We start from the raw sequence: 21,955 nt of genomic DNA, 5'->3' as shown, positions 1-21,955 counted from the left end.
TGAAATGGCCTACGAACAAGAACATTCACTGCATCATTTAGAATAGTAAAGGATGGAAAAAACCTAAATAGTTAGAGGAAATATGGTATGTCCAAGCAACAGAATATTATTCATGTATCAAAAATAAAACAGCTATATAATTTCTGATATGAAATAATCTACAAAATATATTGTAAAATGTATTTTAAAACAAGATGCATTTGCCCGGCAGGTGTGGCTCCGTGGTGGAGCATCAACCTATGAACCAGGAAGTCACAGTTCAATTCCCAGTCAGGGTATATGCCCGGGCTGTGGGCTGGATCTTCAGTAGGGGGCATGCAGGAGGCAGCCAATTGATGATTCTCTCTCATCACTGATATTTCTGTCTCTCCTTCTCCCTTCCTCCCTAAAATCAATAAAAACATATTTTAAAAAGATTTTTAAAAAATGAGATGCAATTATAATACTATTTATGAGAAAAAATGTATATGTATGTACAGGTTAATTAATGATGTCCAGAATACACAAGAAAATGGTTAATAGTGGCTCTAAATAAGGGCACCAATGGTTGGAGATAGGAATGGAAGACTGACTTACTCTTTACTATAAACCCCATTTTAATGCTTTACCATATGCATGTATACCTATTCAAAAATAAATGTCTAATGCTAATATATTGATTGGAGAGACCATAAAACGCACAGAAAACTCAACCATCATATACGAGCCTCTAAGCTTCCTTTTTTCCAGTATATTACTCTATCATGCTTTGTTCTATTCAGATCTGGAGAAATGAAATACCACTTGTCAACTATTTGATAACCTACTTTCTTCAGTTTCTTAACTTCCTATTAGAAAACAAAGACATATTTTTGATATTTATTTTATATATTTAAATGCCATTTAACAAAGAAAAGTCAACCCAAAAAATGAGTTCGCGTGTCACCTCTGACATGCGTGTCATAGGTTCGCCATCACTGCTTTATAGTAAAAATTTATGCTAAGTCCCTTGTCCAAGATATCAACTATTATACTTATATTCCCCAAAATACTTTTTTCATTTTGTTTTTATAATGCTTCAAATGATAGAGAAAAAGTTACTGAATGACTATTTGAAGGGACATCAATGAGTTTACTATATGTACAGGGGAATCTTCCATGTGTCAGACAGATATGAAACATCCCAAATTAACATTGTCTACTCCTATTTCAAAGTACACTAAAAGTCAGAAGCCCTAAATCTAACTAGTTTTTAACTATTTGATTCCCTATTCGGAAATGATAGCATAGAACTAGATGATTCCTTATCTTTCTAGCTCCATTTCCATTTTAAGTCTGTAAGTTTTATAATTTGACAGTCCTTATAAAAATAATTCACCCTTAAAGTACTGATTTGAACCAGAAATAAAGTGTTTGGGAGTTAGTTGACAAAAAGGAAAAGGTGCCAAAGCCTCAAGCCGTTTAAAAATGTTAAAAATGGCCCAGCCAGTGTGGCTTATTGGTAGAGCATAGACCTATGAACCAGGAGGTCACAGTTCAATTCCCGAGGTCAGGGCACATGCCTAGGTTGTAAGCTAGATCCCCAGTGTGGGGTGTGCAGAAGGCAGCAGATCAATAACTCTCTCAACATTGATGTTTCTATCTCTCTCTCCCTCTCCCTTCCTCTCTGAAATCAGTAAAAATATATTTTTTAAAAAATAAAAATGTTATAATTTGAACACATAGTATATGACAAAATTCAAATGTTGTTAATCTCGATCTGTTGAGGCTCTAAAATTTTGCCATCATTTTGTTTTCAGTGTCTTCATAATACCTGAAATGAACTACTTATTGGTGAATCACTCAAATCTACATGAAAGAATTTAAGATACAGCAGAAAATAATTCCCATTTATTAATATATGTAAAGATTTAAAGGGAAAATTTTAAAAAATATTAAATATAAAAGTAGTACCATTCTAAAGTATCCTATATAATAAAAGGCTAATATGCAAATTGACCAATCAGCAGTACGACTGGTCGCTATGACGCACACTGACCACCGGGGGGCAGACGCTCAATGCAGGAGCTGCCCCCTGGTGGTCAGTGCACTCCCACAGGGGAGCGCTGCTCAGCCAGAAGCCAGGCTCACAGCTGGCAAGTGCAGCGGCAGTAGCGGGAGCCTCTCCTGCCTCCGCGGCAGCACTAAAGATGTCCGACTGATGGCTAGTGTGTATATGTATATATATATATATATATATATATATATAGAGAGAGAGAGAGAGAGAGAGAGAGAGAGAGAGAGAGAGAGAGAGAACCACACAGAGAATACTATGAACATTAACATAGAAGTGACTAATAGCGTTTATTAGAGTCCTACATATTTGGATTCAAATATAGCAATGCCAGCTGTTACCAATTATGTAACTAAAAATTACATAATCTCTACAAGCCCTCATTTCTTCATCTGGAAATGGAGACAATACCACCAACCTCAGAGTTACTGTAATGATAAGTAAAACTGCTTAGCATGATGCCTGGCATCAAATACACATTCAAGAAACAGTAGTTTTTATTACTACCATTTCTTCAGCAACAAAAAGATAACACATTTTAATACCAAAATCCATGTTTGAGCTTCAGTGCCTCCACACATACTTCTCCAATGAAATCATGAAACCGATGACCTCCAAATTTCCAAATACTTCTGGGTACTTTCAGTTCTTATCTTATTTAACTTCCCTATTTTTGAGTCATCAACACCACATTCTCCTAAGGAATCTAGAAAGGGATGCTGAAAGCATAGGATCTCTCTCCTATCACTTCTTCCAAAGGCATTAACATCTCTTCCCTTAACCCAGTGGTCGGCAAACTCATTAGTCAACAGAGCCAAATATCAACAGTACAACGATTGAAATTTCTTTTGAGAGCCAAATTTTTTAAACTTAAACTATATAGGTAGGTACATTGTTATTAACTTAATTAAGTTTGCTATAAACGTCCTCAATCTGATTGAGATACGTTCGCCGAGGTCAACCCCTTCCAACTCTCCCATCCACACTCATCTTGTATACTTGTTTCGTCTATCTCCTTTCTGAAAACCGACTTCTGCGCATGGGCCACGAAGTTTCATGGGCCACGAAGTTTCAATCGCACTGTACGTGCACGCCCGCACATGGTATTTTGTGGAAGAGCCACACTCAAGGGGCCAAAAAGCCGCATGTGGCTCACGAGCCGTGGTTTGCCAACCACTGCCCTAACCTTTAAATGTTGGGCTTCTCTCAGTATATCATCTTCAGTCTTCTTTCCTCTCTACTTGGTATTCTCCCTGAAAAAGTTCAATCTCTCATGTTAGACTTTAACCTACATGCTCATAATCCCCAAATCTGTTTCCTGCCCTCATGTTTCTTCTAAATTCCAGGTCTATATTTCCAACTAGAGGCTCGGTTGAACAAAATTTGTGCACTCAGGGGAGGGGGGTCCCTCAGCCCAGCTTGCGCCCTCTCGTAGTACAGGAGCCCTCGGGGTATGTCCAACTGATGGCTTAGGCCTAAGGGAGCAGGCCTAAGCCGGCAGCCAGACATACCTAGCATTTCCGTGAGCCCAGCTCAGAGCTTCTGGCTGAGCAGCACTCTCCCTGTGGGAGCACACTGACCACCAGGGGGCAGCTCCTGCATTGAGCGCCTGCCCCCTGGTGGTCAGTGCGCATCATAGCGACCAGTCATTCTGCCGTTTGGTCGATTTGCATATTAGCTTTTTATTATATAGGATGCCTAATAAATCTTATTTTTTTAAAATATATTTTATTGATTTTTTACAGAGAGGAAGGGAGAGAGAGAGCTAGAAACATCGATGAGAGAGAAACATCGATCAGCTGCTTCCTGCACATCCCCCACTGGGGATGTGCCCGCAACCCAGGTACATGCCCTTGACCGGAATCGAACCTGGGACCCTTGAGTCCACAGGACGACCCTCTATCCACTGAGCCAAACCGGTTTTGGCTAGTAAATCTTATTTATGCATTCACACAAATGCTTCTTAAAGACAAAGAAAAGGAAATCAATATTAAGCATCTAATACATACTGAGTATTTTACATTGCAAAGACGATAAGTAAGCCACCCAAATCATACCACCAGTAGAAGAGTTAGAATTCAAACACAGATCTGTTTAACAGTCAAGTCCAAGCTATTTCTACAATACTACACTGCTTCTCAAGTGCATCCACAATAGGGCACAAGGTAATGGGAATACAAAAATAAATAGGACTTAAATACTTTAGATAAAATGATAAACATAGGTTCAAAGATAATACTTAAATGAAAGTATAGCTCATTTAACAATTGCATTGATTGAACAAGATTTATTATCTATTAACCAGTCTCAACTACTAACGGATAACAGTTCGGTAGAGGAGTAATAAGCAGGTAATAAAAAATGAGCACATGTGCCTGGCAGGCATGGCTCAGTGATTGAGCATGGACCTATGAATGAGGGTGTCACAGTTTGATTCCCAGTCAGGGCAGAAGCCCGGGTTGCAGGCTGGGTCCACAGTGTGGAGCTCGCAGGAAGCAGCCGCTCAATGATTCTCTCTCATCACTGATGTTTCTACCTCTCTCTCCCTCTCTCTTCCTCTCTGAAATCAATAAAAAAATATTTTTTAAAAAAGATGAGCACATATACCTGATAAATTCAGGGTGGGTAGGCATTTGAGGCAGAGGGACCAGTAAATATAAAAGCACTAGGATTATCCTGGTCCATTCTGAAAATTCCAAGTAATTCAGAAGACAGAAATGAGTGAGGCCTAATATTTACACAAGAAAGAACTAGAGTATAGACAGCCTTATCTGCCTTTTTTAGAAATAAAGAAAATGAGCAATGCAGAGACAAATTTAGGATCTTGAATTGACAAGATGTGGTGATAACTCCCAGGTTTCTGGGTTAATTACAGAAATTCTTGATTATGTAAATTCTTTGGTAATCCAAAAAACAAAAAAATTTAAACAAAAGAATAAAAATTAAAATTGAAAATTTGTTCTATATGTGATGCATATGAAGTGCTAAGAGCTACAGGGAATTGTTCAACCTTGAAGACTGGTCCACTATAGCCAGTGGTGGTTGAGCCCTCACAATGGCTCACAATTCTACTTATGCTTGGTTAAGAGTTCAGTTATCTTTCTAAAACACAAATCTGTTCATGCTCTTCTCTGACATATCCAACCAAAATAAACCAATATCTGCACAGTCATACCTCAGAGACACTGTGGGTTCACTTCCAGACCACCGCAATAAAGCGAGTTGTAATCTTTTTGTTAGTAGAGGGTCTTGCCTTCAATGTGTAAAAAACACATCAGTGAAGTGCAATACTGTGAAGGGCAATAAAACAAGGTATGCCCGTATTTCATGTCCTAAGAATAGCTTTGTGACTTCAGGAAGAGGATTCCAACTAGGCCTGGTGACCATGGAGCATATAAAGTTCAGACTCTGAATTCAGCATACCTGAGCTGGTAACCCAGGTACACCACTAACTAGCTAAATGACCTTGGGAAGAGCACCATTTCCTAAGTATCAAGTCTCTCATTTGTAAAGAGGGATAAAAACTATCTCCTTCTGAAAAATGAATGAGACAATTCATTCATATGTAAGCATCTAACGAATGTTTAAAAAGTGGGGGGAAAGAGGACATATTGACTTACAGGCCATTGAAAATGGCCTAACTATATTAGAGTTCTTTCTACTTGGAATGCTTTTCTTTTTTTTTAAAATATATTTTATTGATTTTTTTATAGAGAGGAAGGGAGAGGGATAGAGAGTTAGAAACATCGATGAGAGAGAAACATCAATTCAGCTGCCTCCTGCACATCCACTACTGGGGATGTGCCCACAACCAAGGTACATGCCCTTGACGGGAACCAAACCCAGGACCTTTCAGTCCGCAGGCGGACACTCTATCCACTGAGCCAAACCGGTTACAGCTTGGAATGCTTTTCAACCAAACCTTTACAGGGCTGCCAACTTGCCCATGGCTTACAAACATAATACCTACCATCTCTTAAACGTTCATGTGTACAAGCACAGTGCTTTACATGTATTAACTAATGCAATCCTCTTTTCAGCCCCAGTACTGCCCTTGTCTATATGATTAGCTCCATTTCACAGTGAGGAAATTGGTGTGGAAGTAGCTCATATGAAAATCACACAGAAAAAAAAATAAATCACACAGAGGACTCTAGGTTCTGCCTAGTCTACTCTTCCCAAAATACTCTCTTCACATGCAGTTAGGAAACCTTTGATTTAGAAGCAGAATATTGCTGTTGAAAAAAATTACCCTTACTTGTAGTCACCGAGTTGGGTGCCCACCGCCTAAACCAGTGGTTCTCAACCTTCCTAATGCTGCGACCCTTTAATACAGTTCCTCATGCTGTGGTGACCTCCAACCATAAAATTATTTTCGTTGCTACTTCATAACTGTAATATTGCTACTGTTATGAATCGTCACGTAAATATCTGATATGCAAGATGTATTTTCATTGTTACAAATTGAACATAATTAAAGCATAGTGGTTAATCACAAAACAATATGTAATTACATATGTGTTTTCCGATGGTCTTAGGCAACCCCTGTGAAAGGGTCGGTCGACCCCCAAAGGGGTCTGACCCACAGGTTGAGAACCTCTGGCCCAAAGCTACTTGAGGGCCTGACAACACGATACAAGAGCAAAAGTCCTCTGGCTCCATCTCCGCAAAAGGAACCGCTCCCTTTCGCGCAGTCAGCTCACACTGAATTCCCGAGTTAGCATCCGCCGGGTGGGCTCAAACTGTGCAGCCCCGAGAAGGGGAAAACGCCGGGAGGAATGGCCTCAAACTCTAGGCTCAGGGCTCCCGGGGAAGGGACCCGGCACAACTATCTGAAACTCGCAGAGCCACAGCGTGAGAGGGCGTGGCGGGCAGGTCTCCAAGAGCGCGCCGCCCAGATGGACCATTCATAGCGGAGGGCTGCGGCGGGAAGGCGGCTCCAGGAACCCGGGCTCCCGCCCTCCCGCACCGTCCCGCACGAAGCCCGGCAGCCTGGGCGCCGCGGGGCCCCCTCCCCGCGTCCCGCCCGCACCCTCCGGAGGGTGAACGCTGTCCCTTCGCCCCCGGTTGGAGGGACGCAGCCGCCTCGGCCCGCTGCGCGCGGCCCGACCGAGCCCCCTCACCAGTCGCTAGATGAAAGTGCGCCGGCGGTCTCCGCGGGGTGCGCACGCGGCCGCGCAGGGACACATCCTCAGTGAAGGCGATGGGAGGAACCCAAGGGCGCCAGGGGGCCGCCGGGCCCGCACCAAGGGAGATGCAGAGGAGGCTGCACCTACAGCCGCGACTACCGGCACCGGGGAGGGGGCCAGGAGAAAAGGCCGGGGCGGGTTGGACCCAGGAATAAGACGGGCGCTGATTGGCTGGGGCTCGTGGATGCCTCGCGGGGATTGGCTGCCGTCTGCCCAGCAGGCTTCGCGTGGCAGCCCCTGAGCCGTGGCCTTTCCCTGGAGCCCGAAGGGAGCGTGACCCTGCGGGCCTTGGGGCAGCGGGCGCGAGCCGGGGGCGGGGAAAGGCGGCGGCCGGGGCTCAGGGCCTACCGCGGGGGGTGGAAATGCCCCTCCTTCGGGGTCTGCTGTCGCCCGAGTGGGAACGTTGCTCTCCTGACAGCTGGAGACTCGGAATTCAGGATAAACCCGGGGCGGGAGGGGGCTGGGGTGGGGGGGGGAGAACAGCTCTGGAGACCTGGCTGAATGCCTGGGCAGCCGGCCACCACCGCAGAAGCCGAAGGCCAGGATCTTGCACAGAAGCGGTTCCTCCCGTGGCCCTGTTAGTGGGGTCACGGAAAGCCGAGGCGTGGTCCGGGGGAGACGCGGCCTCGCCCTCCGTGGGTTGCTCGTGCACGTGTAGATTACCGGGGAGTCGCCCCCTTGTCACTGCCTTCTTGGCCGGCTGCCAACCCGGGTCACGCCCCTCAGTGCCTGACGCTAGGCTTGCACTCCCCCTTAACTGCGCCCAATGGAGCGTTTTTAAAGTGAAGAAAGAAAATTAGGGAGCAAAGAAAATAGCCAATAATCGATACTGAGAGACCGAATGGGAACGCTGCGGAATGCCTCACGCAGTAGGCACTCAGTAAATGTTTGTTCAAGGGGGGCGGGGGGCGGGGTGGTGACTCAGAACAAACAACACTAGGAGCTGGTTGGCCATCCAGCTCTGCCACGCTGTCAATTATGCAAACCCTGTCGGCTCTGGCTCTCATCTATAAAACGCAGGAGTTGAACTAGATGTCTTAAGGGCAACCTGTTCAGCTTGACTCTTTTTTTTTTTTTTTTTTGGTAGCCTTTCTTGTGGAAGCCCAAAGCCATATGGCTGATTGGGGAGAATAACTAGCGCTCCTGCTGCCCTTTCCAATACAATATTCTTGCTCTTCACCCCTTATTCTAGGTGCCCTACTTCCCACTTTAACATGTAACAAAATCCAGTGTGTGATGTACAAGTTGAGTGACTCTGGAAATAAACAATAAATACAGGGTGTGGCAAAAGTAGGTTTACAGTTGTTTGTATAGAAAATAATAAATAATTAATACAATGATAAGCCAAACCAATGGACATGGGCAACAGGGGGATGGGAGCATGAGTGTGCGGGTGGGGGGGGGGGTTAATGGGGGGGGATGAGGACACATTTGTAATACCTCAACTAATAAAAAAAATTAAAAAATTAATTAATACAATGATTATTTGATAATAATATAAGAATAAACTGTTTCGAGTACTAACAACTGTAAACCTATTTTTGCCACACCCTGTATAATGACTTTTATATTCATGAACAAAGAAGCCAATAATGTCAAGTAAAGCTAATAATGTAAATAAATGCATTGATGTAACTTCCAACCTTTTATCTGCCTCTTATTTGGATCCTGGCAAATTACTTAGCTTTTCTTTTTTAAAATTTATTTTATTTTGTCCTCTCTATGCCTTCTTCCACCTCCCCCCATAATCTCCATACTGTTGTCCATATACATAAGTTCTCTCTCTCTTTTTTCTTTTTTGCTTAATACCTCCACCCACTTAACTAGCTTTTCAGAAGCCTTAGTTTCCTCATTTTTAGAATAGGGGCAAAAATGAATTTTGGAGTTGTGAAAATGTGATTATATGGATAGAGATATACAGCACTTGGTAGAGTGCCTACCACATTATAACACATCATAAATAGTAAATGTTACTTTTTTATAACTAAAGAAGTAGCAGTGAAATTATTCCAGTCATTCATTCATTTTAACAATTGTTAGGTGTCAGGCTCCTGTGGTAAGCACAGGGGACCCAATAGTGAACAAAAATGCATATAGACCCAGATAATCCCAAACAAGAGTAGATTGTGGATGGAAGGGGTCAGTTGGGGGAAAGTTGTGGGAAGCATCTGTAATACTTTCAAAAATCAAGATAAATTTTTAAAAAGAATAGATTGCAATTTTTACAAGGACTTCAGAGAATATTATGCTAAATTTAATCTGATTTCCCAAAGAAGTTCCCAAAGAACTAAGATCTGAAGAATGAGTAGGAGATAACTGGATGAAGCAGGAAAGAAAAGAACATTCCAGACCAAAGGATGTCTAATTATTTCCCCATTTCCTTGGAAAATTAGGTGCCTTCCAAAAAAAAAAAAACCAAGATGGCGGCATAGGTTAACACCGGAGATTGCTGCCTCGAACAACCACTTCAGAGATATAACTAAAGGACAGAATGGACATCATCCAGAACCACAGGAAGGCTGGCTGAGTGGAAATTCTACAACTAGGAGGAAAGAGAATATCATAACCAGACTCAGAGGAGGCGCAGTGCTGAAGTGAAATAGGTGCGGAGTGCAGGCGCGGAGCGGGCTGGCGGCAAGGGCGCGGTTGTTGTTTTCAATCGGGAGGGAGTTTCAGACTCTGAGCTCCAGATCCGGGCGAGTTTCTGGGGACCCAGACTCAAACGGGAGAAGCGGGACTGTCTGGCTTCGGTCGAAACTCGAAGGCAGCTTTCTCTCCGAGGTTTGCAGCAGTTGCTGGGACTCTGAGAGGCAGAACCCCTAGGGACGGAACTGAGAGCAGCCATAACTGCTTGCTCTGCCCGCCCTGTAGATCCCCGGGGACCCGCCCCGCCCAAGCCCTGCACAGAGCCATTTGCCAGATAGCCTCAGGCAAAGGCTAGATTAGCACCGCCCTAGAGATCCAGCACAGAAGCTCTCCCACTGCAGACACAGCTGACTCTCATAGCCAGTTAGCCTGGAGGTCAAATCACCCCCAGTATTGCCGATAATCAAGGCTTAACTACAACAAGACTGCGCACAAAGACCACTAGGGGGTGCACCAAGAAAAGATAAAAAAATGCGGAGACAAAGAAACAGGACGCAAATGTCAGAAATGGAAGATATAGAGCTCAAAACCACACTTTTCAGGTCTCTCAAGAACTGTCTAGAAGCTGCCGATAAACTTAGTAAGGCCCTCGAAAAGACTGGTGAGACCGCCGATAAATGTAGTGAGATCCTCAAGAAATCTAATGAGACCCTCGATGTTGTGATAAAGAACCAACTAGAAATTAAGCATACACTGACTGAAATAAAGAATATTATACAGACACCCAACAGCAGACCAGAGGAGCGCAAGAATCAAGTCAAAGATTCAAAACGCGAAGAAGCAAAAAACACCCAACCGGAAAAGCAAAATGAAAAAAAGAATCCGAAAATACGAAGATAGTGTAAGGAGCCTCTGGGACAGCTTCAAGCGTACCAACATCAGAATTATAGGGGTGTCAGAAGATGAGAGAGAGCAAGATATTGAAAACCTATTTGAAGAAATAATGACAGAAAACTTCCCCCACCTGGTGAAAGAAATAGACTTACAGGTCCAGGAAGCGCAGAGAACCCCAAACAAAAGGAATCCAAAGAGGACCACACCAAGACACATCATCATTAAAATGCCAAGAGCAAAAGACAAAGAGAGAATCTTAAAAGCAGCAAGAGAAAGACAGTCAGTTACCTACAAGGGAGTACCCATACGACTGTCAGCTGATTTCTCAACAGAAACTTTGCAGGCCAGGAGGGAGTGGCAAGAAATATTCAAAGTGATGAATACCAAGAACCTACAACCAAGATTACTTTATCCAGCAAAGCTATCATTCAGAATTGAAGGTCAGATAAAGAGCTTCACAGATAAGGAAAAGCTAAAGGAGTTCATCACCACCAAACCAGTATTATATGAAATGCTGAAAGGTATCCTTTAAGAAGAGGAAGAGGAAGAAAAAGGTAAAGATACAAATTATGAACAACAAATATGCATCTATCAACAAGTGAATCTAAGAATCAAGTGAATAAATAATCTGGTGATCATAATAGAATCAGGGACATAGAAAGGGAATGGACTGACTATTCTTGGGGGGGAAAGGGGTGTGGGAGATTCAGGAAGAGACTGGACAAAAATCCTGCACCTATGGATGAGGACAGTGGGTGGGGAGTGAGGGTGGAGGGTGGGGTGGGAACTGGGAGGAGGGGAGTTATGGGGGGAAAAAAGAGGAACAAATGTAATAATCTGAACAATAAAGATTTAATTAAAAAAAAATTAGGTGCCTTCAAAGGTATTGGATACTTTCAGGACAATATCATATAAAATGATTAGGAAATAGTACAAACAAAATACAATTAAATGAAAAATGCACTGTAGATGTGGGTAGGAAAGGAAGACATTAAAATTAGTCATTTTGTTTGGCTTTTTAAAAATTTTTGTTTGTGTTTACACATAGAAGAAAGATAAATATACCAATAACAATGATTATGTCTGTGTGGAGGTATCAATTATTCTTAGTTCCTATCATTTTGAATTTTATAATTTATTATTGTTGGCAATAATTAAATGTTACTTGATTGATTTAAAAAATCAAAATTTGGAAAAATAATTGACTGGAATTTCTAAAAAAGACTTAAAGGAAGAAGTAAATCTAGAGATGGCTTTCAATGACTCCAGCAATTTAGAAAGGGAGAAATAGAAAAAGAATAGCCCAGGCAGCAGGCATGGAGTTGGAGAAGAGGCCAGAATAGAGCACTGCAAGAACTGGTTTTAAGCCACATAGCATTTGCAATAAACTCCCTAAATGCCTTTTTTCCAAAATAAATAAATAGGGCTATCTATAATCAAAATGTATTTTGCTGTTGTTCAAGTTGTATAGAGGTTGCCAGGGTTAGCCCTACTTCAGCTGGTGACAGAAGAGGGAATATTAGAACTTGTATGGTTTCAGTAAACCAAAACCAAAACCTGATTAGGTTTTGCAAGGATGGTTATTACTACAGGAAGGTTAGTAGTACAGTTGGCCGAGAAAGGACTAAAACCTTATTGTTTGGCTTTATTCTCTTCTGCTCCAAACTGTCTCCCATATGAAAAACTGTGGCTGGTAATAGCTTTTTGATACAGAACTTTGCCTTTAGGGAAGATATCACTGAGCCCTCTGCCTCAAGCACAAAAATTCCAGCAGCCCTGAATGGGTTCATATTGGTGATGAGTCAAGGATATCATGGATTGGCAATCTCTATTAGAGTCATATGGTTGAAGTAGAGTAAAGAGTAGTTCACCCACAGAAGACAGGAATAGGGCAGACAAAACAATAAACAAGTATTGGGTGTTTCTATACTATTAGATCCAGGAGATATGGCCCCAGGTGTGTTCTTCCTCTGTAATGATTATCTCTCAAATCCTCACTTAGAGGAGACCACCTTCTCACCAAACTATGAATCTTCCCCTGATGCTCTTTTCTAACAGTTGTCCCCTCCCCTCTACTACTTCTATAACTTATTCATATTATTGTTACACACTATATCGTTTTTAGATTTATGAGTTTCACATGTGTACACAGTAAAAGCAAGGGCTGTGGAAGCAGACTGCCTAGATAGAAAATATACTTCTATCCTTACTAGCTGTGAAACCTCAGGCAAGTTGCATAACCCCTGAGGCCTCGGTTTCTTCATCTCTAACATAGGAATAATAGCACTTCTGAGACAGATCAATAAGCCAGGACCAGCGGAATAGGGAAACTGAGACAGATACTTAAACAGCAGTTTGCAGCCATCTAGTAAATCCTATCTTCCCTAAACCAGGAACACTTCAGAATAAATGGTTTATACTTTTCCTCGCCAACCAGAGGGTAAATAGTTTAAATCACCCTACTCAGGGAGACAGCAGAATTCCAATTAGTGCCATTTGCCGACCATGATTTTAAAACCCCTCAAAACAAAGGACTCAGGGCAAGCTTTCCCTGTTTGTTCCCCCACAGGCATGGACCCCACAGGGTGCAATCAGTAGCAATGGACAACATCAGCTCATCCCGGACAAACCCTCTGAACCTGTCCCCAAGGCCGCCTTTCCTCTGACTTCTTAGTGAGCCAACCAGACCATCCTAAGCTAATTTCCCCAGCCCTTTCTTGTTTCATTTCCCCAGCTTTAATAAACGTCCTCTAAAATTCACCTGGACTTCTATTATGACATTTTTCCTGAACTAAGTCAAGAGCCCACACACTACCAGCTGGCCCTAGGCAGCCCAGCTCAGGGCCAGGTCTCCCTTTCAGTAACAGTTCTTTCATAAAGTTCTTATGAGGTTTAAAAGAGATGACTATCTGTAATGCTCTTAGTAGAACACTTTGCACTTAATAGAAGTTGACATACCTCTACTCTTCTGGATGGATATATTTGCATGAGATTCTGTGAGGGGTGGGATGGGAGACACCAGGAATGACCCACAAGATGGCAGTGTTTGAATATAACTTGAGAACTGTATGAGCTTGAAAGCAAGAGTCCACCAACACATCTAAAAATTCAAGGCAAACAGAGGAGAAATTCAAGGCAAATTCAAAGCCTACACGAAACAAGTAAAACTTGTAAGAAATCAAACCTATGAATTTGGTAAGCGTAGCATTCTTTTAGAGTCAGAACAATCTGAACTCACCAAACTCTCTCTCTCCTTGACTGTGACTGAGAATCTTACTTAAAATTGCTTGTGTTCCTTCCTTACCTATGTGGAGTGAGGAGAAAACTTGCCTTTCCCCTCATGGTTCTTTTGGCTGTAATAATCAAATAGACATGAGACAGATTAGCAAGAGAAAACAACGAAGTTTATTACATACATATATATAAAACCCAAATACTAGTGCATGAGAGTCAGAGACCCCACATGCAGGAGAAGTTAAGAAACAGGAAGGGAAAATGGGTACATACGACATTCCGAGCTAGGAATGAGGTAAGGTGCTTTGGGGTTTCAAAGGGTCACTGCAGGGCCATATAAAGAGCAGATATTCAGAAAATAGAAGTTTGCCCTGCCCTACAGAAAGGTCAAAAGAAGTTATCTCTGATAATCTCTTATTATGAGCAAGGCCCCTAGTTCAAGGTCTTCTAGGACCTTAGTGGTCGGCAAACTCATTAGTCAACGGAGCCAAATGTCAACAGTACTTCTTCAAAATAGACTCGTCCAGGCTGAAAACGACTTCTGTGCATGGGCCATGAAGTTTCAATCGCACTGTACGTGCGCGCCCGCACATGGTATCTTGTGGAAGAGCCACACTCAAGGGGCCAAAGAGCCGCATGTGGCTCGAGGGCCGCAGTTTGCCGACCACAGTTCTAGGTAGTTAAGGAGAGGTAGAAGTTTCTCTTAAGCCTGCAGCTACTAGTAAAGTTGCCTTTAGCACAAAACAATCCATATACCAGAGAGGCACATCTTGGAGTGACTAGTTCTGAACCCCCACGCCAAACTGCATAGTTAAACAGACTGTTATCACCACTGCTTGCTTAAAAATAAAGAAAAACAAGTTTGATTTAAATTGGCAGACTGGCCCAACTGGCGTGGCTCAGTGTTGGAACGGCCACCTATGAAGCAGGAGGTTATGGTTCAATTCCTGGTCAGGTGCCCTGGTTGTAGTTGCAGGCTGGATCCCCAGTGGGGGGCATGCAAGAGGCAGCCAATTGATGATTCTCTCTCATCATTGATGTTTCTGTCTCTCCTTCTCTGAAGTCAATAAAAAATATATTTTAAAAATAAATCATAAATTGGCAGACTGGACACATACTGCAGTTTTCGCTTTATGCCTCAAATCCCTAGACCTGGTAGAAGATATATATTTAAAATAATTAAATTCACAAGTGCATTGGAAAATAAGAAGGTTAGCTATTGATGGTCCAGAACAGAATGTATGAGGATTTCCTGAAAGATGGATAGAAGGCTGGATGGGTCAGAAGGAAGGACTGACAGTTCCAAACAAAAAGAAGACAAGACTGCTATGAAAGATAGTAGCAGCACCAAACGGTTTCACATCTAGAGGCGGCTATTAGGAGCAGGAAGGAGTCCAGACTAAACCACAAAGAAAGTAATTGGAGTATCACAGCAGGAGCAGTGAGCCCAACTGAAGCTTCTTCATCCCCCATTCCACAGTAGGTAGAATAAAGTACAGTGCTCTGTGACTGCTGACATCTGGAATAATCAGGAAACTCTTATACTCAGAATCCTAGCTACTAGTTCTTCCCGTTCAGCACCAGGCCGCACCCTTCGCCGCACCCTTCCCCACACCCTTTCCCATACCTCCATTGATGACAGGAATTCAGTGGTGTCAACAGATCTTATTCCTCCCCTCAGGGAGAGTGCAAACCAGACCTAGCCTCCTCCATAAGCAATTTTTAACAAATGAATCTCAAATACACAGTTGATCACAAAACCAAGAATGACCAAGTATTTGAGGAAAGCCAACATCCTGTGAGACATAAAATAACAGATCCAAGAAGCTCAGCAAAACTTAGGCATGATAAATACAAAGATAAGGATGCCTAGAAACATCATAGTCAAATTGCTGAAAAGCAAAGATGAAGAAAAACCTGGAAGCATTCAGAGAGAAATGGAATATGCCATACAAAGATTAATGATTTGAAACCCTATGGATTTCACATCAGAAACTAAGAAGATGACAGTATATTAATACCTTTAAAGGTTTTGTTTTTTAAAAATATATATTTTTATTGATTTTTAGAGAGAGAGGAAGGGAGAGAGAGAAACATCAATGTGAGAGAGATTGATCAACTGTCTTCTGCAGGCCCCTGAATTGGGGATTGAGCCCACAACCCCAGCATGTGCCCTGACAGGAATTGAACCAGCAGCCTTTTGTGCACAAGACAATTGCCCAATCAATGGAGCCACAGCAATTCAAGTAATCCAAAGGAAGCAAGAAACCAGAAATAGTGTGACAAAAATCTGGTGAAGCAGGATATCAGTATCTTTAAGGAGCTGAAGAATGAAACTGTCAATCCAGAACATGCTCCTCAATGATGAAGGCAAAATGAAGATATTTTCAGAAGAAAAACAAAACAAAACAAAAAAACAAAGAGAATTAGTCCCATCAGAACTGCCTCATAAAAATGCTAAAGAAAGTTCTTTGGCCTGAAGGGAATGTTGCCAAAGGGGAACTCAAAATTTCAGGAAGGAAGGAAGAACATGAGAAATGGAAAATATTCAAGGTAATACAGTCAATGCTCATTTTTCACAGATTTTGTATTCATGAATTTGTCTACATGCTAAAATTTATTTGTAACTCTCCAAATCAATGCTCAGGGCTTTCGCAGTCATTCAGGGACATGTGCAGAACAGTGAATAATTACAGTTGCTCAGTGCACAGATTCCCAGTCCAGTCCCAGCTGAGTTCAAACAAGGCCATGCTCTGCCTTCTTGTTTCAGCTCCCGTAATGTAAATGGGTTTCTTTCTGTGTCAATCTAGTGCCATATTTTGTGCATATTTATGCTCTTTCTTTTTTTTCTTAAATATATTTTTATTTATTTTCACAGAGAGGAAGGGAGAGGGATAGAGAGTTAGAAACATCGATGAGAGAGAAACATCAATCAGCTGCCTCCTGCACACTCCCCACTGGGTATGTGCCCGCAACCAAGGTACATGCCCTTGACTGGAATCAAACCGGGGACCCTTGAGTCCGCAGACTGATGCTCTATCCAATGAGCCAAACAGGTTAGGGCTATGCTCTTTCTTGATGATTTTTCTCTTTAAAATGGCCCTCAAATGTAATGCTGAAGTGATATCTAGTTTCTAAGCCCAAGAAGGCTGTAAAGTGCTTTATGGGAAAATGCGTGTTAGATAAGCTTTGTTCAAGCATGAATTGTAGTGCTGTCAGCCATCAGTTCAATGTTAATGATTCAATAATTTAAATTAAATAATGTGTCTTAAAACAGAAACATGCATAAAACAAGGTTGATCAGTTGGCAATATTGTGACCAGAGGCTCACAGGAACCTAACCTTATATTTCCCTCAAGGAGTGATGGCTCAGTTTTACTAATTGGTTGTTTGTAGTGACTTTATAGAACATAACTACTGTAGAGAATCCCTGCATAGAAAAGTTTATTTTCCTATCAATACTTTTAAACACATGACTCCAAAGCAAAAACTATGACATTGCCTTTCAGTTTATAATGAATTTAGACATAACACGAATGACAACTATAGCCCAAAGGACAAAGTGGGGTAGGTAAATGGACCTATACAAAGGCAAGATTTCTGTATTTTATGTGAATTGGTACAATACTAACTCAAGTAGACTTTGGAAAGCTAATAATACATATTGTGATTCCTAAAGCAGCTAGTAAAAAATACTAATGGAAAGAGGTATAGCTAAAAAGCCACACATAAATTAAAACAGAATTATAGAAAAGATTCAAATAATCCAAAAGAAGCAACAAACCAGAAACAAGTAACAAAAATCTGATGAAACAAATAGAAAACAAATAACAGGATAGAAATAAATACAGCCTTATCAATAATCACATTAAGTGATTAAGTGCTAAACACTCCAATGGAAAGGCAGAGATTGTCCCAATAAACTTTTTAAAAAACACCCAAGGAGCCCTAACCAGTTTGGCTCAGTGGATAGAGTGTCAGCCTGCGGACTAAAGGGTCCCAGGTTTGATTCCAATCAAGGGCATGTACCTTGGTTGCAGGCACATCCCCAGTAGGGGGTGTGCAGGAGGCAGCTGATTGATGTTTCTAACTCCCTATCCCTTCCTCTCTGTAAAAAAAACAATAAAATATATTTTTTAAAAAAAACACCCAAGGATATGTTGTCTAAAAGAGACTCACTTTAAATACAAAGAGGCAGATAGATTAAAAGTAAATGAATGGAAAAAGATATATCATGGACATAATAAAGCAGACTATTATTATGGCAGAAAAACAGACTTTGAAATAAAAAGTATCACTAAAGATAAAGAAGTGTTGTTATGTACCCTGTGAATCACACAAGGACGCCTCAAGAAGTCGAATTAAATAGTCACATTTATTGCAAATCCGGGACTAAGAGGGGTCATTTCACTCTCCCAGATCTCATAGTGCCTGCCCCAGCCCCAACACCAGATTTATATAGGCAAAGATCACAAAGGTATTGATTACATCCCAAGGTTTGGAATGAGGAACCTGATTTGCAAAAAAGCAGTTTACAGAAGCAGAAGCAGTTTACTCAAGCATGTTATCTAAATTATAGATTTGGGTCTCTGGATCACTGGGTCAACAGGAACACGTTAACTGGAGCCCTCTGACCTTGGGATACTTGTGGTGTCCTTCCCAGGTAAAGGAAAATGTGCTTTGTAAGACCAGTATGACCACAACTAATGGAATATTCACGTTACAATCAATAGGGTATTTAATCGAATGGGGTGATTTATATAATTCAGAAAATTAAAATAACTTTTCTATTATTTTAGCAAGAAAATAAGTACAGAAACCAAACAGCAGGGTTAAAGTTAAACTATAATTTCTACCTGAGATGACTGTTACCATACTTCAGAAGAATATATTTAATAATGATATAAGGTTAAATTTGTCAGGAACAAATAATGTCTGTGTCTAATCATAAATATGTATGATACAGATAATAGAGCTTCAAAACATAGGAAGCAAAAATTGACAGAACTAAAAAGAGAAATAGTCAATTCCATAATCATAGCACGAGGTTTTCAAAACCCATCTCTCAACACTAGATAGAACAATTAAACAAAAAATTAGAAAGTCTGTAGGTGATTTGAACCACTTAGACCTCTGAGATGGTTAGTTTTTATGTGTCGACTTCACTGGGCCATCAGTTTTCCAAACTTTTGGTCAAACGTTATTCTGGGTGCTTTGTGCAGTGTTTCTGTGAGGATGAGACTAACATCTCCATCAATAGGCTGAAGACAGCAGATTGCCCTGCCTAATGTGGTGGACCTCAGCGATCCTCTGAGGCTTGATTAGAACAAAAAAGCTAAGAGGGAGCTCCTACCTCACTGCCTCAGAGTTGAGGTAGCAATTTTTCCTACCTTTGAGTTTGAACTGGAACATCAGGTCTTCCTGGGTCTCAAGCCGGCAACATTCAGTCTGGAACTCACACCATCTGCTCTCCTGGATCTTAGGCCTTCAGACTGGAACTGGAATGACACCATAGGCTCTCCTGAGTCTGCAGCTTGCTACTGCAGATATTGGAATTTACCAGCCTCCATCTACACTAATAAAAGAGAAACATGGTAATTAGTGTCACTCTGCTACCCTTCCCATTGGCTAATCCCCCTGTCACTCACAGAGTAGGGCCGAGATATGCAAATTAACTGGCAGCCAAGATGGCAGCCGGCAGCCAGGCAGCTGATGCGAACAGGGAGGCTTGCTTGCTTCAGTGACGGAGAACTCCAACGTTCCCCACCTGACTTGCCGGCCTCTCAGCTGCAACTCTCAGCAACTATGTTGTGAATAAAGAAGCTAAAAAAACCCCAGAAACCTGCTTTATTCAGTGGAGCTTCAGCCAGCCAGACCGCAACATTGTATCAAATACAGACGGCAAACAAAGGCCAGAAACCTGTTTTCAGCAGCCGAGGCCTCAGAGCTAAAGCTGGCCCAGAATAAAAATTAAAAAAAAAGAAAAAAAGGAGCGGTTGGGAGCTTCAGTCCCAGCCTGAAAACAGCCCTCAGCCCCTCACCCAGACTGGCCAGGCACCCCAGTGGGGACCCCCACCCTGAAGGGTGTGTGACCAGCTGCAAACAGCCATCATCCCCTCAGCCAGACTGGCCAGGCACCCCAGTGGGGACCCCCACCCTGATCCAGGACACCCTTCAGGGCAAACCAGCCAGCCCCACCCATGCACCAGGCCTCTATTCTATATAGTAAAAGGGTAATATGCCTCCCAGCACTGGGATCAGCGGAGCCGCGAGGCCTCCTGGCACTGGGATCAGCGTGACAGGGGGCAGCGCCCAAACCCCCTGATCGCCCTGCAGCTCTGTGTGTGACAGGGGAAGGGACCCCAACGCCCCCGCCCTCCACGGGCCTTGCTCTGTGTGTGACGGGGTAGAGTCATAACCTCCCCATCTGCCCTGCCCTGAGTGTGACAGTGGCGGCGCCCCAACCCCCTGATCGGTCCTTCTCTGTGGGTGATAGAGGGCGGCACCCCAACCCCCTGATCCGCCCTGCCCTGAGTGTGACAGGGGGTGGTGCCCCAACTCCCCTATCGGCCCGACTCTGTGAGTGACAGGAGGGAGCTCCTCAACCCCCTGATCGGCCCTGCTCTGTGCATGACAGGGTGGAGCTCCCCAACCCCCTGATTGACCCTGCTCTGTGCATGACAGGGTATGGAGCCCCAACCCCCCTGATGGGCCCTGCTCTGTGCGTGACAGGGGGTGGTGCCGCAACCTCCCCATCGACCCTGCCTTGAGTGTGACAGGGGGCGGTGCCCCAACCCCCCAATCGGCCCTACCCTGAGCGTGACTGAGGGTGGCATCGCAACCTCCCAATCTGCCCTGCTCTGTGCATGACAGGGGAAGGCTCCCCAACTCCCCAATCGGCCCTGCTCTGAGCCCGCCCAGGGGCTGCACCTAGGGATTGGGCCTGCCCTCTGCCACCCGGGAGCAGGCCTAAGCCAGCAGGTCGTTATCTCCCGAGGGGTCCCAGACTACAAGAGGGCACAGGCCAGTCTGAGGGACCCCCCTTTCCCCTGAGTGCACAAATTTTTGTGCACCGGGCCTCTAGTAATTATATAAGAGCCAATGTCTTATGTTTTATGTTTTCTCTGTCTCTCTGTCCCTCTTTCTCTCTCTCCATTTATATTTATAAATCCCCACATCCAATGACTGCAGAATGCATACTCTTTTCAAATGTACATGGTCCATTCAGCAAGACAGACAATATACTGCATCTTAAAACAACTCAATAAATTAAAAAGAGTATGTTCTCTGATCACAAGAAACTAAATTAGAAATGGGTAAAAATAAGATCTAGGAAAACTCCAGTTCTTTGTGAAATAAACAAGATATTTAAAATAATCCATGGGTCAAAGAAGAAATCACAAAGGAACTTAGATAGTACTTCATACTAAATAAAAATAAAAACACAACATATCAAAATGTGCATATTTATATACAGAAATTTATAGCTTTAAATACTTGTTAGTAAAGAGACATCTAATGTCAATGACCTAATGTTTCCCCATTAAGAAGCTAGAAAAAAGAAAGGAAAGTAAACCCAAAGTAGGTAGACGAAAGAAAATAATAATCGAGGTAAGAGCAGGAATCAATTAAAGTGAATATAGAAAAACAATAGAGAGATATAGCAAAGCTAAAAATTGTTCTTTGAAAATATCAACAAAATTGATGAACCCCTTGCTATAGTTAGTTATTAAGAAAAAAAAATTGAAAACTGTGAACAGTTTCCAAGGTTTGAGATTGTACCATACTTGTGAAGCTAACAAATTAGCCTCTATTGTTTCATGGGTGCTGGCATACTACAAAATGCATCAAGAAATATAATTTGAGCCCTGCCGATGTGGCTCAGTAGTTGAGCATCAACCCATGGACCAGGAGGTCATGGTTCGATTCGCAGTCAGGGCACATGCCCAGGTTGCGGGCTGGATCCCCAGTAGGAGGCAGGCAGGGGGCAGCCAATCAATGATTCTCTCTCATCATTGAT

General features: G+C 42.7%; 1 protein-coding gene across 6 annotated transcripts in view; it reads right to left on the bottom strand.

Moving 5' to 3' along the window:
- The window catches only part of IBTK (inhibitor of Bruton tyrosine kinase), an 87,656-nt gene extending 80,304 nt beyond the window's left edge, over positions 1–7,352 (bottom strand). For 4 of the 6 annotated variants that reach the window (XM_059701105.1, XM_059701107.1, XM_059701106.1 and 1 more), the window contains exon 1: positions 7,156–7,350. The gene's annotated coding sequence lies outside the window, so the exon portion shown is untranslated. Of the gene's footprint in view, positions 1–7,155 lie in introns of all 6 variants that reach the window. The other 2 variants (XM_059701111.1, XM_059701109.1) reach the window with 2 other exon arrangements.
- Between the last annotated feature and the right edge of the window lie 14,603 nt (positions 7,353–21,955).

Source organism: Myotis daubentonii, chromosome 6 (genome assembly GCF_963259705.1).
Source record: "Myotis daubentonii chromosome 6, mMyoDau2.1, whole genome shotgun sequence".
Classification (NCBI taxonomy): Eukaryota; Metazoa; Chordata; class Mammalia; order Chiroptera; family Vespertilionidae; genus Myotis; species Myotis daubentonii.
Note: the sequence above shows the minus strand (reverse complement) of the source record. Positions and strands in the feature narration are given on the sequence as shown.